A 16,165-nucleotide genomic window follows, 5' to 3' on the forward strand; every position below is an offset into this window, starting at 1 on the left:
AACCTCCCATCATATCACTGATAGGTATATTCAGTAACACCCATGTCTTGTACACAGTGTGGTTCAACCCAAACCAAACAGAATTCTAGGGACTGACTGTCCATGGCAAGAAACATGAACTAAACAAAAGGCATTCGAAGGCCAGACAGAAATATGAGCAGGCCCTGAACTTGAGGGAACAACAAAAATTACAATTACTGTGTTTAAACTGAGTAAGGGTGGTGAAGAGAAACTGGGAACGTTTAAGGAGCCCATAGTCCAAACTTAAGCAGACAGGGCTTAAGCCCTGAGAGATTTGCCATATGCTTCCTTCTTTAGATGGAAGGGGAGAGGAAAGGGCTCTGAATTCAGGTTTGACTGGAAATACAGTGTTTCCTACATTTATGCACTTGACTGAAACTCCTAAATGGGTGTTCACTAAGTAAACATGCATTGCAAAACAGAACTTGAGTTATTCCACTAGCATGAGAAACCAGAAGTTCTAACTGGGACTCCAAAATATATTTATGAAAATAAGCTATATTTCTTGACATTTTATAACACCAGACATGGAGAAAGGAATAGATTGAAAAAAATCCCTGAAAAATGCTAGAAAATACTATAAAAAGAGGAGAGGTTGGGAGTAATAATATTAACACAACTGGGCATGGATTAGGTAAAGTTTCAAAATATTTGAAGACATCAGTTCACCAGTTGGGAACCCCTATTCTGTAATCCCATAGCACCCCCCCCAAAATAAAACAAATTCATTGTAACAAGTCTGAATTATCTATTTACTATTCATATAAGATTATATAAGAATTTAGGGTATCAGTATTTTAAAATTTATGCATAATTTAAAATTATGCATCTCCAAAGTATCTCTAGCTATTTGTAAAAATTTACATTCTCTCTCCAAAAATTTAGAAATTATTAAAAAGACTTTCATGCTCTGAACAAAATGTTTGTACAGCACCAAGTATGATTTCAAAGAGCTTCCAGGAAGAAAAGTATCAAACAACTGGTATCCACTGGAGCACTTCAGTCAATCATTGAGGAAGAAGATTCACTGTAACTGGAAGGTATTTCCATGGGTCACTTATTTACAATTTTCACAATTCCTTCAAGGGACTGTCTTAGTCAGCTTAAGTTTCTATAACAAGAATACCATAGGCTGGATGGCTTCACAACAGAAATTTACTTCTCATAGTTTTGAAGGTTAAAACTCCAAGATCAAGGTGCTGCCAGATCTGGTGTGTGGTGAGGGTCCCCTTCCTGGCTTGCAGATGGCCACCTTCCCACCGTGTCCCTCACATGTGGAGAGCAGAGAGAGGGAGAACTAGCTCTTGTGTCTCTTCTTCTAGGAGCACCAAGCCCAATCATGAGGGCTCCACCCTCACAACCTGTTGATCTCCCAAACATTCTACTTCCTACTACCATTACAATTCAACATATGAACTTTAGGATTCCAACATATGAATTTTGGAGAAAGATGAGCATTCAGTCTGTAGCTAGGACCTTCTCAAACTTCTCTTCTGGGCAAGAACCCAATGATTTTTAAACTGCTACTAGAAAAATATATGTGAACGTTACTTTTCTAAGCCTACTCTCAGTCTATTTGGGCTGTTGTAACAAAATACCTTAAACTGGGTAATTGTAAACAACAGAAATTTATTTCTCTTCTGCACACGGTAAAAGGGCAAAAAAGGGACTAACAGATTCCCTCAAGCCATTTTATAAGAGCACCAATCCCATGTATGATGGTATAACCCTCATGACCTACTCAATTCCTAAAGGCCCACATCTTAATGCATTGGGGATTAAGATTCAACATAACTTTTGGAGGGACACAAATATTCAAACCATAATAATTACTGTCTTCTGATGCACACTTTGGAATACTTTCCAAAAAAAGTTAAAACAACCAAGTGAGACTATGCCCAAATGAACCAGTATATGAAATAAAAATTTGCTATTTTTGAGGCTGTTCCCTGAATACTCTCAGATAATATGGGGAAGATTCAGTCCCTGCCTTCAAAATGCTTATAATCTAATTTAAGGTAAAACAATATATTGTCCTCTGGAGGCTTAAATTCTGTCCAAAGTGTAAGTAAAGCATCAATTTTTTAATACCGAAGGATTCTAAGGATTCTTTCCCCACCTTTTCTCTCCCTACCCCTGATATTCCTACCCCCCCCACAACACACATACACACACACACACATACACACACACACAAAAGAAGAAAACCTATTCTGTGTTGTCTCATAGATAAGGAACCAGAGGTACAAAGAATTGAAATGCCTTGACAGATTTCATGTAGAAAGTGCTTGCTAGAATTAGAATTAGCTTTTACTCTACTAGATCAAATATTAAATAAGTAGGAAGAATACAGTTTGTTTATTGTCATCGAAAATTAATCATCTATCATACAATGCAGGTAGGATGATGTAAATAGTACACAGCCATCTATATAGTAAAAAGACACTGTAGTATAGTGTAAAGACATTATAAATTCCAACCTCCTAAAAATGTAGATCTCCTGAAAGCCTCAGATACACTTAAGGAAAAGTCAATTGACTGTCTAATGAGACTATATCTGATAATTCCCATATATAGTGTACTGGGTTGGCAAGAGGTTTATTTTTATTTTTATTTTTTTCATTTCATCCCATTTCATTCAGATTTACTGAAGCTGGAAAGATTTCCCTTCTCTTACAGAAGTAGAATTAATTGCAGCACTTCAATAATCTCAGTGAATCCCATTTACCCTGGGGAAATGAGGAAAAAGACCTAGACATATGTAGATAAAACAAATTGACAGGATACGTGGGTGGGAGAGAAATGAGAAAACCATTCTAGACTAAAGGTCTTATATGTTTCAGACTCAAGAAGTAATAGAGGGATGTTAATGGCAGAATTTCATTTCATTGAATCTCTTAATTTATAATGTCTAATGCTATTGGTGACCTTTTCCAAGGCAATTAATTTAGTTACATAGTTAGCGAGAGCTACATCAAGCTCGCATACCAATGTCTTTTAAGGAATAGAATTAAACAGATAAAAGGAGGAAGTCATAAAATATAACCCCTTTCCCAGGTAGCCACAGCTTGTTCCTAATCCATACTTCCATTAGCAAAGACCAAGGTCACGTAGGTCAGAACACTTACAGCCCTAACAAGGAACAGATGCCCTCGGTAGGTTCTAATTATACTGATAAGGGCTAGAAACTCTATGAGCATCACTGAAGACTGAATTTTAACAAGCAAAAATTCAGGTGGAAAAAAAACTACTCCAATGATCTTCTGTGGGAGGTAAGATACAAGGAAAATCTTCTACATCTATGAACTTTGCCTAGCAACACGATAATTCACATGTCCAGAGTGTTATCCTACAGGACCTCAAAGAAAACACAGTCTAAAATCTATACTTTCATTTTTTAAAAAAATATTTCTACATCTAACTAGGAATAGTGATGCTCCACGACTGTAGGCAGTATCAGTTGCAACAGGGGACCATATTACAGAGTATGAAAATTATATAGAGATGGAGGTATGAGTGCTAGTTTCTTCCCCCAAGGAACTAGCCACTTCTCCCTTCTTTGACCCCTGCCCCTTTTCCCAGTTAGTAGCATCAATTTTAAGGACTACTGCAACTCATGTTCTCATGTTCCAAAATGCTGACAAGCACATTAAATATTTTGCTTAATTCTATCTGGCAAACATTTTTTGAGCAGCAAATATGTGGCAAACATGATATTAGGCATAATATTAATATTAGTTAGGCTCTACCCTGTCTTAAGAAGTTCACAAGTAAATGGACTTTCAGGGGTGACATGTAAAGGTATAAGGACCAAAAAGATACCACAAAGAATGAAATGGGGAACAAATTATAAACCACTAAAATGCTAATCTAACAGCAACACCATTTTTTGATGGCCAAGAGTGAAAGTGTCCAGGAAAAAGCATGAAGGACGCTGGGTCCCTGTGCCACCTGCATGTGTCCCTGCATCCTTATTCTCATGACATGTACCCCAGCCTCAACTGATACCACTCTAATTAATTGGTACAGTTTAAAATTGTAAAATGTTAGCACTGGAAAGGACCTTAGTGATCATATAGTCTTATTTCCTCATTTTAGGACCTAACCTATGGATTAAAATATTTTTTCATAATCCCATAATTAATTTGTTGAATTGTGAAGACCAGAATGAATGCAAGTCCTATGCTCTTTCAGCTATGCCATGCTGTCTCCTTTTCATATGAGATTTATCCTACACCCACCCAAATTCTCACTGCTTGTTCCACCCAAAGCCTCACCTTCACTATGGAGCTCTTCTCTATGGGTCTCACTTTTCTTTGAGCTGCTACAACACTCACAGGCTAAGCCACAACTGTCCTATCAATTACTCTATTGTTTCTTGTTGGAAACACAATATGGTCACTCTAGGGGAGGGACTGATTGCTCAGTACTGCTCCTTTGATCCTAGCTTCTGTTGGGCACAGAAAAATCGGCTTTAAATACTTGCTCGGTAATCGAATCCTTTAATGTAACCTCACTGTTTCTGTTCATTTCTATCGGATATATCAAATACCTGCTATTACCTGAAAAAGCCATACCTGTCTTCAAAGTGGCACAGCTACTTTACACAGGGCAGCTAATTCAAGCATTTGTGCTTCAAAATTTAAAAGGAATGCAGCTTAGGTGTGAATAAGGAAAAAAGTAAAGCTAAAGTATGGTATAGTTGATTTTTCTTGTTTTTTGACCCAAATGTACATAGACCTTGGATAAAGCACTTAATCTTGGGGACTCCTAAACTCCTCAGCTACACTATGGGGATAATATTACCTACTTTACAGGTGCATGATACTGTGAAGGTTAATGACAATTGTGAATGTCAAGAGTAAACCACCTTAATGCCCATTTTCTCCATCCTACTGATCTTTGCTCATCCTTTGCGTCATTCTATAATTCCTAGGAAGGTGCCATCAGACATCTAAGGAGCTGACCTAAACAGGCTGAAAGTGGAACTCCTCCACAGAGGTGGAGTGTTTTAATAGAAGGATTGCTGTTCTTGCGGACTGGAAAGCACAGGAGCTGGGACTAGAAGACCTATGTTCTAGTTTTAGTTTCTCTTGAGTTGTAAGTTGCTCCTCTCAAAAGTAAGCACAATGATTTAAGTGGTCACCTAAATCCTTTCCAGCTCTGTCATTCTATTCTACTCTTTTATGCCTGGAAGACAGGTGCTAAATAAGGATCGGTGGCCATGATATTAACCAAAAAAAAAAAAAAGAAAGGAATGAAGGAAGGAAGAAAGGAAAAAAAAAAAAGAAGAAGAAAACCATCCATTTAATAATACTATGTCTATAGAAAACCCATGACGGTTAGTAAAGCAAGAAATCAAAAATGCTATTTTCTTTGACTCTTTATAGTTTATTTGAAGGTGGAAAAATAAGAGAAATTTTTCCGATTAAAATTAAAATAGTAAATATGTATTGCATGTATACTATGTGGGTTGGCCACATAGTTTTTCTTTTTAAAGGATAGGTGGAAAAAAGGATTTTTCAAGTGAAATGAAATTGTAATTAACAGGAAGACACATTTTCCATATCCTCAAAGTCTGAATTTTAGGCCCTCAATACAAGGTTGTAACTCTCCCACTCTACCCCATCTCTCATTTCCCCTTGCATGATTTTGGTATTTCAGAGTGTTTCTGGAATGGAAGAGGGAAGGAGGCCACTCTGGATGGGTCCCAAATACTGCAGAGGCTGCAGGAGAGATCCATGTGTCTATAGCTAATAGCCCATTACTGTAGTTCTTAAAATATTTAGGGTCCCATTTCAGCTGGTGGGGACCCAGCCATTCTATGACTCTTCGATGGGATTGTAAAGTATCTCACTATCAATCAAATAAATGAATATTTTATCTTCATGGCATCATATCCAGGGCGGCAATAGCTTTCAACCAAAGGGCTGCCAGAAATTCATGGACACTATCAATAATCTCAATAAGCCTCACGAGAGAGGTTGTTTTACCTGTCCTTAATGCAGGTCTGTGGGAATAGAGATTTGTTTGTGAGCTTTGAAGCAAAATAGAAAATTAGCTTAACCTCTGAATCAATAGTTCAGAACTGTGGCCCCATCTTACATTGTTACTATTGTTAGTAGCCATATAACTATAAAATCACAGAGTTTAAAATTTATAGGTCAATTGTTCCCAAAGGAGACCTCCCTGACTTTTTATTTCCCAATTTCTAAACAGAGATATTGCACTTCTTCAAAAGAGTCAAAGCTACAGGCAGTCTCTGCTTCTGGTTTCTATTTGCGTTTCACTAAGAAAACCAACATATCATAATATTTGCCTTATTTATTTAAAATATCATCAAGAATTTATAATGGGCACACTTCCTATAATTCTTCCAACCTGCTTCTAGCCAATAACCCTGTCTCTGGGAAACATGGAATGACCAATTAGGAATTTATATTTTTCACTGGAATGGCTCTAAAGGTATAGGTATAGCATGGTGAGTAAAACCAATAGGGCTGGTCCCTGGCACTTCTCTGACTTATTCTGTAAGAGCCCAAAGTTGAGCATCTCTGTCCATCTGTCAATATCTGTCACGTACACAGAAAACAGAAGCGATTATACTGATTAGAGTGAGGTGGGCTCAATATTCCTTAGCCCAGGAGGTAACTTCTGGCAGCCAATGGATCTGCTTAATGCATTCATGATTCAGCAGGCATTTACAGGGTGCCTGGTATGCGCCAAGGGACTGAAGATGCAGCAGAGAAGAAATGATAAAAGTACAAGATGACAGACACGCTAAATACTCTGATTTGGTCATTATACAACATATATATGTATCAAAATATCGAATTGTATCCCATAAATACATACATTTACTATGTGTCAATCAAAAAAAATAATGAATTTCAAAAAAAGAGTATGGAATGCCAGTTCCATGGAACTTACATTTCCCAAATGGATTGCATCTCCTGACATTCCAAACTCTCTTGGGGCCAGAAAGAGGAAAACAGGCCTGGATGCTCTAATATCCACAGAAAATGTAGCAGGAACAAGTCGAATGCCACAAAACTTCACATCAGGGATTTTTCAGATAAATGGCGGCTTTGAGCTTTTAAATAAGGAGGTAAGAAAATCATTGTCCTTTCCAAATTATAATAATAAATAATCCCAAAGTTGTCTATGTTGTTTATTATTAGTAGCCACTGTGCACCACCCTGAATTTGAGAAAGTCTTAAAAGCTTATCCAATGTACAGCATTATTTACTTAGCTATTAATACTTTAACTTGGAGTATTTTTTAAATTTCCATAAACTATGAACAAATAGTTTCTCACAGGAACATGTCTTCTTTTCAACATATTATAGTAATTCTATTTATTGATGAAAAAAACCTTTAAAATGTTACAGTCATGCTTTCAAGATGCTCTTTCTGGTCACAACTAGCTATGGGGGCTGTGGTCAGGGCGTTCCAAAGCCTCAGCTTCCTCGGCTGTGAACTGAGGTTATTCGGGCGGGCAACCTTGAGGTTTCCGTGGAGCCGCGTTATCTTATGACGCTAAGCAGATCGATGCCGTGGCTTGACGTTGTCCCATGATGTGGTAAGAGATGAAAGGGTAAATGCTGTGCTTGGGGCAGGGCAGGATCACACACACACACACACACACACACACACACACACACACACACACACAGGGCAGGAGACAGAGGAAGGACAGGGTGGTATGAAGACCTAAAACTAAAGCTCAATATTGCACGTGCCTTCACATCTGGGGAAACCCAGGAGGGCCTCAGGTGGCCTGGCTGCATGCTCCCCTCCCCACTGTCCTCCCACAGATAAGATCCTCTAGCCAAACAACCCTCCCTATCAAGGAGTGCAGTTCCCGCTTACCCCTGAGTAGCGGGCTCCGGTTCCTTCCAGTGGATGGAATTATTCAAACGAGCCAATCACACCCTTTCATGGGAACCAGGGGGTAGCCCCAACCTCTTGTCACAAGGAAGGCTGCCTCCCGCCTTCCCTGCTTGTTCCTGCCGTGCCCAAGAGCAGCCTCTAGGAGGCTCTGTGTGGTGTGGTGTTCCCCCCCTCCCAGGCTGTGAGTGTAGGTGATCAATACACCTATGTCCATGTCACACATCCAGTGTCAGGTGCCCTGTGACCATGGAGTCCTCTCACCAATGGGGTGATGAGTACACATTCAAACAGACTCGTTCATGGGCCAAGTTAAACCACACCGATGATTCTGAGTACACAGACGGTAGGGGTGTAAATGGCATCCAGGTGAGGCCAAGAAGATGCACTGAGGCTTTCTGTAGGCAGGTGGGAAACAGCCACAGGAGGCCCAGCCAGAGGCAGTCTGATGAGATCAACATGGAGTCCGGGCAAGATGGCTGGAGGTGGGGACAGGGCTCCAAGATTTTCATAGGTCAGACAAGCAAAATAAAGAAAGGATTAGACCAGTTATCAAGACAAGGACAGAGCCAGAGGGGGACAGATATAAATAGATCAATGAATGCTCAGTCTCAGAAAAAAAAAAACAACACAGAAATTTGATTACTCACATTGACTCATGGGATAAAATATTAGCAGCTAGCTCACCTTAATCCCAAGTTATTAACATCTGAGTAGTAGACTGGCAATTTATATTCACTTCCCTCTTCTTCCTCTCTGCCTTTTAATACACAAGACAGACCTGCTTCCAGAGGCTGGAATAGAGTTGATCTACAGGGGCAGTTTGGGAAGAGGGCCAGGGTAATTGTGAACCAGGAGAATTCAGAATCCCAGGCCCTTGCCATTCTTCTACCCTATCTCATTTTAATCGCGGTACTGTTCTGAGGATTAATACCAAATTTCAAGACTGTTATTCACCTATTTTAAAAACTATTTTGCAGCAGCTGTCTATGCTTAGCTCTGGCATCACGCCAGGTCTTTGTGATTTTTTTTCAAAATAATTGGGTGCCTCATTAAATCTGTTAGCTAAACCCCTAGGATTGGGGAGTTGAGTATTGTCAAGATCACACGCTTATTCCATTCTCTAATTTTTGAAAGTGGCTTTTATCAGGATTATCTTGGCTCCATAATTGGCTAAATGTCTCCATTCCTTTTCCTTTCATTTAAAAACTCTATCCCGGTCTTAGTCGCTGTTGAACACCCATTCATTTCCTGAGCTTTCTCATTTGAAGGCAGGGCTGTTTCACTTGCATTATCTTTCTTCAATACGTTTACTAAAGGCTTCTGTGAGGTCTTTTGTATTCTCCCACTCTTTGTAGGACTAAGACCCATAGTTGAAGTATTCATTCATTCATTCAACTAGTTTTATTCATGGTGCACCTGATATTTGCTAAGCCTTGAGTAGAAACTTTAGGAACTTAGTGAAGAATACAGTTTTATTTTAAGGAGTGTTAGTAGTCCTTTTTGACATAAAATGTGACAATGAAACCAAGACAAGTTCTTTTTCTCCCTTTCCCTAAAAACTCCTCAGATTCTGGATGGAGGATTGTACTTGTGAGATTGGTCCTATCATCCTGACCTTTGCCCTCTGAATGTGCCATGAGGAAGCAAGTAAAACCTAAGTCTGCTTGAGTTCAATGAAACCTGTGTTCCACGAGTCCAACAAATCAGGAAACCATCCAGTTTCATTTCCCTCTCCCTGGTGACTTCTGCCTTGGAGCCTGTGCCTTTGTCTACAGGTTAGAATTGGTACTTTTTCTGGCCACCTGTACAGCTGTTAGGGTAGGAGACTAGGAGACAGGGCTGAGACTGGATGCAGGGGCTTGCAGAGTGGGTGTAGGAGTTAAAGTCTAACTAAGGGGGGGGCTGATAACCACAGACAAGGACCGGCTTCAACCGGCTTGTCAGCTAGCTAGATCACCTTACATGAACTTTGGAGAATTACAATACCATTTACATTGTGGTTTCAAAATTTCTCCACCCTTGAAATCACCATGACAGTTCCAAGAAAATCACATAAAGTACAAAAATGGGAGGGCACCCAACTCTAGGAATTACCACCCAAATTCTTAGTAAAAGCCAACCCCTTAGCCTTGAATATTCTTCCCCTCAATTAGTAAGACTTCAAAAGACCAGAAACCATTGCTCTTTTTGAGCCTGCTCCTCTTTCTGACAGACAGAGAGAGAGAGGGAGAGAGAACTTTTCCTTTCAATCTTTCAATTAAAAAAAAAAAAGCTACTTAAAATTCTTCTCTCCCAGTGATCACCAAGAACCTGGAAAAGGCCCCACTTGGAGGCGCTAACACAGCTATTCTGCATCTGTCCTCAGACAAGCCCTGAGGCTTGGTGCCTGACTTCCAGAATCCCAGCTCCATCTCTGTTTCTCCCCTTTTCCAGCATCTTTCTCAAAGAAAAAAAAAAAAAGAATGCATAAAAGGTAGATTTAGGTACCGCTGGCTGTCTGAAATATCTTTAGTCCTTCCTCATCTTTTATGGAGGGACTGCCTGGGTCTAGAATCCCATTTTGGATGACTGTGGCCATAGCCGGCCATGGTTCTTCAGCATTCTGAAGGGACTATGCATTGATTTCTAGTGTTCCCGCGTGCTGCTGACTCTACTCCTATTCCCAATCCTTTGTTTGGTCCTATTTTTTCTCTTTGGTGTTCTAAAAATTCATCGTGACTTGCCTTGATTTTTCTCTTACAGTTTTTGCTGCTGTCTACTTGGCAGTCCTTTCCCTCTGGAGAGGCACAGTCTTCGGTTTGGGGAATTATTCTCACGTCGTTTCTATTGACTTCTTTTTTTTATTTACTTATTCAGGATATTGTGGGGGTACAAACATTTTGGTTACATGTAATATGTTTGTCCTACCCAATCCAGGGCTACAAGCATGTCCCTCCCCCATACAGTGCGTTCAGCTTCCATTAGTTGTGGCTTTTACTCCCCTCTTGACTTCTTCGACCTTATAATCACATGCTAGGACCCCCCCCATTGTCAATTTCTTTGCCTTATTGTCCTCTCTGGGAGATTTCTTCAACTTTATTGTTTAAGACTCCTATTCATTTTTTCAAAAATTTTCATTTTTTGAATATATTATATATTCACATATTTTTTAATTCCAAATAACTCTTTCCTGTTCTCTGATTTCTCTATTTAGCATAGAATACATTGGATCTTCTATTATCACTCTGAGGTATTAATTATGATGTTTTTCTAAGTGTTCTTTTCTTCTATACATTTTTTTTCCCTCGCAGCTTAACTCCTAACTTCTATACAATTTATACTTCCTCTTTTTATACTTTTGGAATTTTAACTTCAGTTTGTTTATTTTATTATAGTATGTGCCTTTCCTTTTAGAGATTGTTCTAAAATGTCTAACTCTGAAACGTTTCTAACATTATTCCCTGTCCTTTGCATTTGAAACAAAGATGTTAAAAAGCTGACTGTACCATTGTGCATACTAGTGGTCTTGCCAGCTGGTGGGCCTTGATATTGGATGATTGAGCAGTGAGAGCTTTTTTACTGGGACACCTCCAAAGTCACTGGCTAGAGGCCTTTTCTGCTCTCTTGGGGAGATAATCATCCAAGCTGCTGCCACTCCACATTCTGGAAGCAGAGGTGGGGGGAGCTGGGCTCCCACGTTCAACACACAGACTTCAGTTCATCCCCTGCGAGTTTCCAGCCCTGTGCCTCTCCTCACCCTACAGCAGGTTTCTCTTAACCTCGGCCCGACTGGCATCTTGGGCTGGCTAATCCTCTGCTATGGGAGGCCGCTCTGTGCATTCTAGGATGTTTAGCAGATCCCTGGCCTCTACCTACTACATGCCAGGAGCACCTCCAAGTTGTGACAACAAAAATTGTCTCCAGACATTGCCAAGTGTCCCCTGGGGTGGGCTAACTGCCCCACAGTGTGTTTGGGCCCCCTGTAGCTCAAGTTTCCCCAGTTATTTATCCGGTTATAAAGTTCTAGCTTTCTTTGGAAGCAAGGGAGGGGCGAATATCTGAAGCTAAGAGACATGGGGGAGAACGTGGGGGTCTAAATCCTGCATAGGTAGATTTTTTTGCTGTTATCCTTGCTGTGCATGGTACCTAAAATCTTCTATCGTGTGCCATTACGGGAGTCTGGGGAGGGCTGCTCTCACGAAACCTGCAGGACTGAGTCAGGGCTTCATCCTTCTGCTAAATCAGTCCCCACAGCTCCAACCTCTTTAAATATCCCAAAAATGTACAATCACCTCTAGCTGGCTCCTCATTCCTTTCTTCTCACTGTTAACCTCGTCTTTTATGCCTTTTACTGCCATTTACGTGGACTTTTGAAACATGCATAGGTTTAACTAGAAACCTGTACTATTACTTGACAAATTTGATTCCTTGTTTATTTTGTTTATATAAATATAATATATAAGGAATTTCTTCAGTCGTTATTCTAGAGATTCTTACTAATTATAGAGAGTAACACTGATCACCCACACCATTTTTTCTTTTCCTAACTTGTGTTCCCAAGAGATTCGTTTTTATCTATTTGTTTGTTTGTTTATTTATTTTTACTGGGCTAAGTGGCTTTTTAATAGAAAAGGCCAGGATTACAAAGGACTTCAGCGTTAGCATTGGGGGACCTTCTTTTTGCCCAAGGTAGGTACCACATTGACAAAGTGCTGATTGTGCCATATGTCCTGTTTGCCCACCATAGGAGTCTGACCTCTCACTTTCCCAGCACGGGGTCAGTGAACCATGGACTTCACCTCCAAGGGTGCAGCCGGCTATTTCCGGAGTTGTCAGCGCCTCCACCCCACACTGGCCCAGGGTGGCCTCGACTTCCAGGGTCCTGCCTGCCAGAAGCACGGCTTGATCTTCCCAGGCAATGTCCTGCAGTGAGGCTATATGAGCCTTGATCTGGGTGACCATCTCCTGGCCGGTCACCTTGCGGGTGGGTAGCTCCTGGGCATGGACAAAAACAGCTCCTGACCCTCAACCCCACAGCCACTACTATGCGGGTGGCATCTAAAGAGATGAAGGGGGGAGGGCGCTCACATCCTCACCGCCGGCTGCCTGCCCCGTCGCTGCTCGAGATTAGTCTTAATTGTTTAAAGAAAATGGAACAGTCTCTTTTGAGAGAATCTCTTTTGTAACCAGCCTAGAAGCCTTGGCTGAACACGAGAGGAGGACTGTGGAGGTGGCACACGCTGTGGTCCAAGGCTACATTTTGTGGAAATGTGGGTAGACACCTCCTGCTGGACCCACGCAGCAATGCCTGGAGGATGCCAGCAAGGAAGAATAAACCTGAAAGAGGGCTGGGCACCACCCCACGCTCCCTCCCAGGGGGCTCTCAGGCAAGGCCTCCTGTCGAATCGCATATTTTTGTCATGATAGATTCCCCTAGGTGGTAAGAGTAGTAACACAATTATCACATAATTTGCCAAAGCATTTTCCAAGAATAATTACCAGAAGGTGTGTGTTCAGCTTGTGCATCCATATGCTCCTGGTAAGATTTAGAAAGCAAGGAAAAGAGAAGAGAAAAGATTAAGTCCAGGAAAAATTAGGAAAAAAGAAAAAAAAAAAAGGAAGTAGAATTGAAAAGGAAAGAAACTGAAAAAGAAAGATGATTTCAATGATGAGCAGGAGAGCTGCTACTCTTTGAGCCGTATATACATTTCCTCTATCTAAATGTATCATAGGTCAATTAGACCTGTTGGATTTTTTTAATCAATTAGACCTATTGGGTTATTTTTTAACAACTGAATGTATGGATTTTCAAGTGGAGTTTTACACTGCTGTCTGAATAATACAAGAGTGAATCCTGCAGCACGGTATATCATCCTAGCCATTTAGGCCTGTCAACCGGAAATTGGTTGGCAAACACAGAGCATTATGAAGCTGTTAACTATAGCTCACTCTTCCTGAACCTCGTTATTTTTCACGGTGCATCTACCGGTAAGCATAATGAGTTGGATAGCACACAAAAGCAGATATATGTTTTGGGTTTTTTTTAAATAAACTCAGGGACCTTGAGTATTGCAGAATTATAGTTAATTCACCTCATTTCCTTCAGAACTATGCTTAAGCCTCACGCCTTCCGAGAGGCCTGGTGTGCCAGCCCTGCCCACTACTGGCATTTCTGAATGCCTCGCCCTGCCTCCCTGATCCTCCCGCTAATCCTAGGTTTAGCCAGACTTTTCCTCTCCCATGGGGCCAATTCCTATTGAACTGCTCCAGTTCAGCCCAGCCAGGTAGAATGGGGCTCTTGGTCTACGACAAAAGCAAGCTCATGCTCTTTGACGATCACCATATTTTAAATTTGACACAAGGAACAACAGAAATGCATTCCTTCCATCCATCTTGGGATGCAGAAATATTCTCTTAATGATCTTGTGGTCATTTTGTTCTTTGCATTGCAAAATCTTACAAGGATAAATCTTTATCCTAAATCTACTTAAACCTTTTTTTTTTTTTAACAGACAAAATTTAAACCATCCTCCCATGGCTTACACGAAAACTGAAGCAGTTTTCTCCAAGCTGATATGCTTGGAGAGTGCACTGACAACTCAAGAGATTGAAGACTTGTCTTAGTTGAAAGAAAACAAGCGTCACTGGGAGTTCTAATAGGTCATCTTTTCCTTCTTCTGGGGAGGTTGTTGCTCTGTGTCATGAGGAATGCAGAGGACCTGACATTCAGAATAACTATGAAGCAGACATAGCACATCCCTTTTCCCCATAGCACTGCAGCGGCTGAAGCATTCACATCTCATTTCACACCAGTGTGGAAAATGAACCTATATATTTTCCGTTGGTGGGAACTTACGTGGCTAAAATGGCTCCTTTATGATGTGGACTTAAAAGTGCAAAATTATAAACAGATTTTAAAACCTTTAAAACCCAAAGATCTCTAAGCTTAATAATGTACTTGACTGGAAAGACTGGTATCATACGAGGACCAATAAAAAAATCTGTACTGAACTGAAATATTTATGTCTCAAAAGGGGGAAAAAGGAAATTAAATGTGAAAATTCGCCTGGGTGTTCCCCTAGTTCAAACAATTCCCATTAAATGTATTAAGATGTTCCAATGGCTTCTCATAGCAGGACTTGCCCAACACTTCAGTGATGGTTAATTTTATGTGTCAATGTGACTGGGTCACAGGAGTGTCCATGTATTTGGTTAAACATTATTATGCTGTGTGTCTTTGAGGGGGTTTCTGTAAAATATTAGCATGTGAATTGGTGGACTAAGTAGAGCAGATGGTCCTCCCCAATGTAGGTGAGCCTCATCCGATCCATTGAGAATCCAATCCATTTTGAGAATCCTCCAAACTATTTTCCATAGAGGGTATACTAATTTACATTCCCACCAATAGTATATAAGAATTCTCTTTCCTCTGCATTCCCAACCAACATCTGTAATTTTTTGTCTTTTTAATAACAGCCATTCCAACTGAGATAAGATGATGTCTCAATGTGGTTTTAATTTGTATTTGTCTGATGATTAATAATGTTGAATATTTTTTCATATACTCAATGGCCACTTGTATGCCTTTTTTAAAAAATGTCTATTCATGTTCTTTGCCCACTTTTAATTGGATTATTGGTCATTTTGTTGTTTTATTGAGTTGTTTGAGTTCCTTGTATATTCTGGATATTAGTCCCCTATTGGATGAATAGTTTGCATATAGTTTCTCTCACTATACAGGTTATTACTTTAGTAATTTATTTATTTTGCTGTGCAGAAACTTTTTAGTTTAATTAAGTCCCAGTTGTCCATTTTTGTTTTTGTTGTCTGTGTTTTTGAAGTCTTAGTCATACATTCTTTGCCTAGACCAATGTCCAGAAAAGTGTTCTCTGGGTTTTCTTCTGGTATTTTTATAATTTCAGGCCTATGTTTAAATTTTTAATCCATTTTGAGTTGATTTTTGTGTATAGTGAGAATTAGGGGTCCAGTTTCATTCTTCTGCATATAGCTGTTCAATTTTCCCAGGACCATTTAATGAAAAGGGTGTCCTTTCCCTAATGTATGTTCTTTTCTGCTTTGTCAAAGATCTGTTTGCTGTAAACACATGGTTTTATTTCTGGGTTCTCTATTGGTCTATGCCTCTACATTTATACCAATACCATGCTGTTTGGGTTACTATAGCCTTTTAATTTAATTTAAAGTCAGGTAATATGATGCTTCCAACTTTGTTCTACTTTTTTTCTCAGAATAACTAGCTATTTGGGTTCTTTCT

General features: G+C 40.0%; 1 protein-coding gene across 3 annotated transcripts in view; it reads right to left on the minus strand.

The window, feature by feature from the left end:
- The window catches only part of RGS7 (regulator of G protein signaling 7), a 401,788-nt gene that overhangs the window by 309,860 nt on the left and 75,763 nt on the right, over positions 1-16,165 (minus strand). The window lies entirely within an intron of this gene.

Source organism: Microcebus murinus, chromosome 19 (assembly GCF_040939455.1).
Source record: "Microcebus murinus isolate Inina chromosome 19, M.murinus_Inina_mat1.0, whole genome shotgun sequence".
NCBI lineage: Eukaryota > Metazoa > Chordata > Mammalia > Primates > Cheirogaleidae > Microcebus > Microcebus murinus.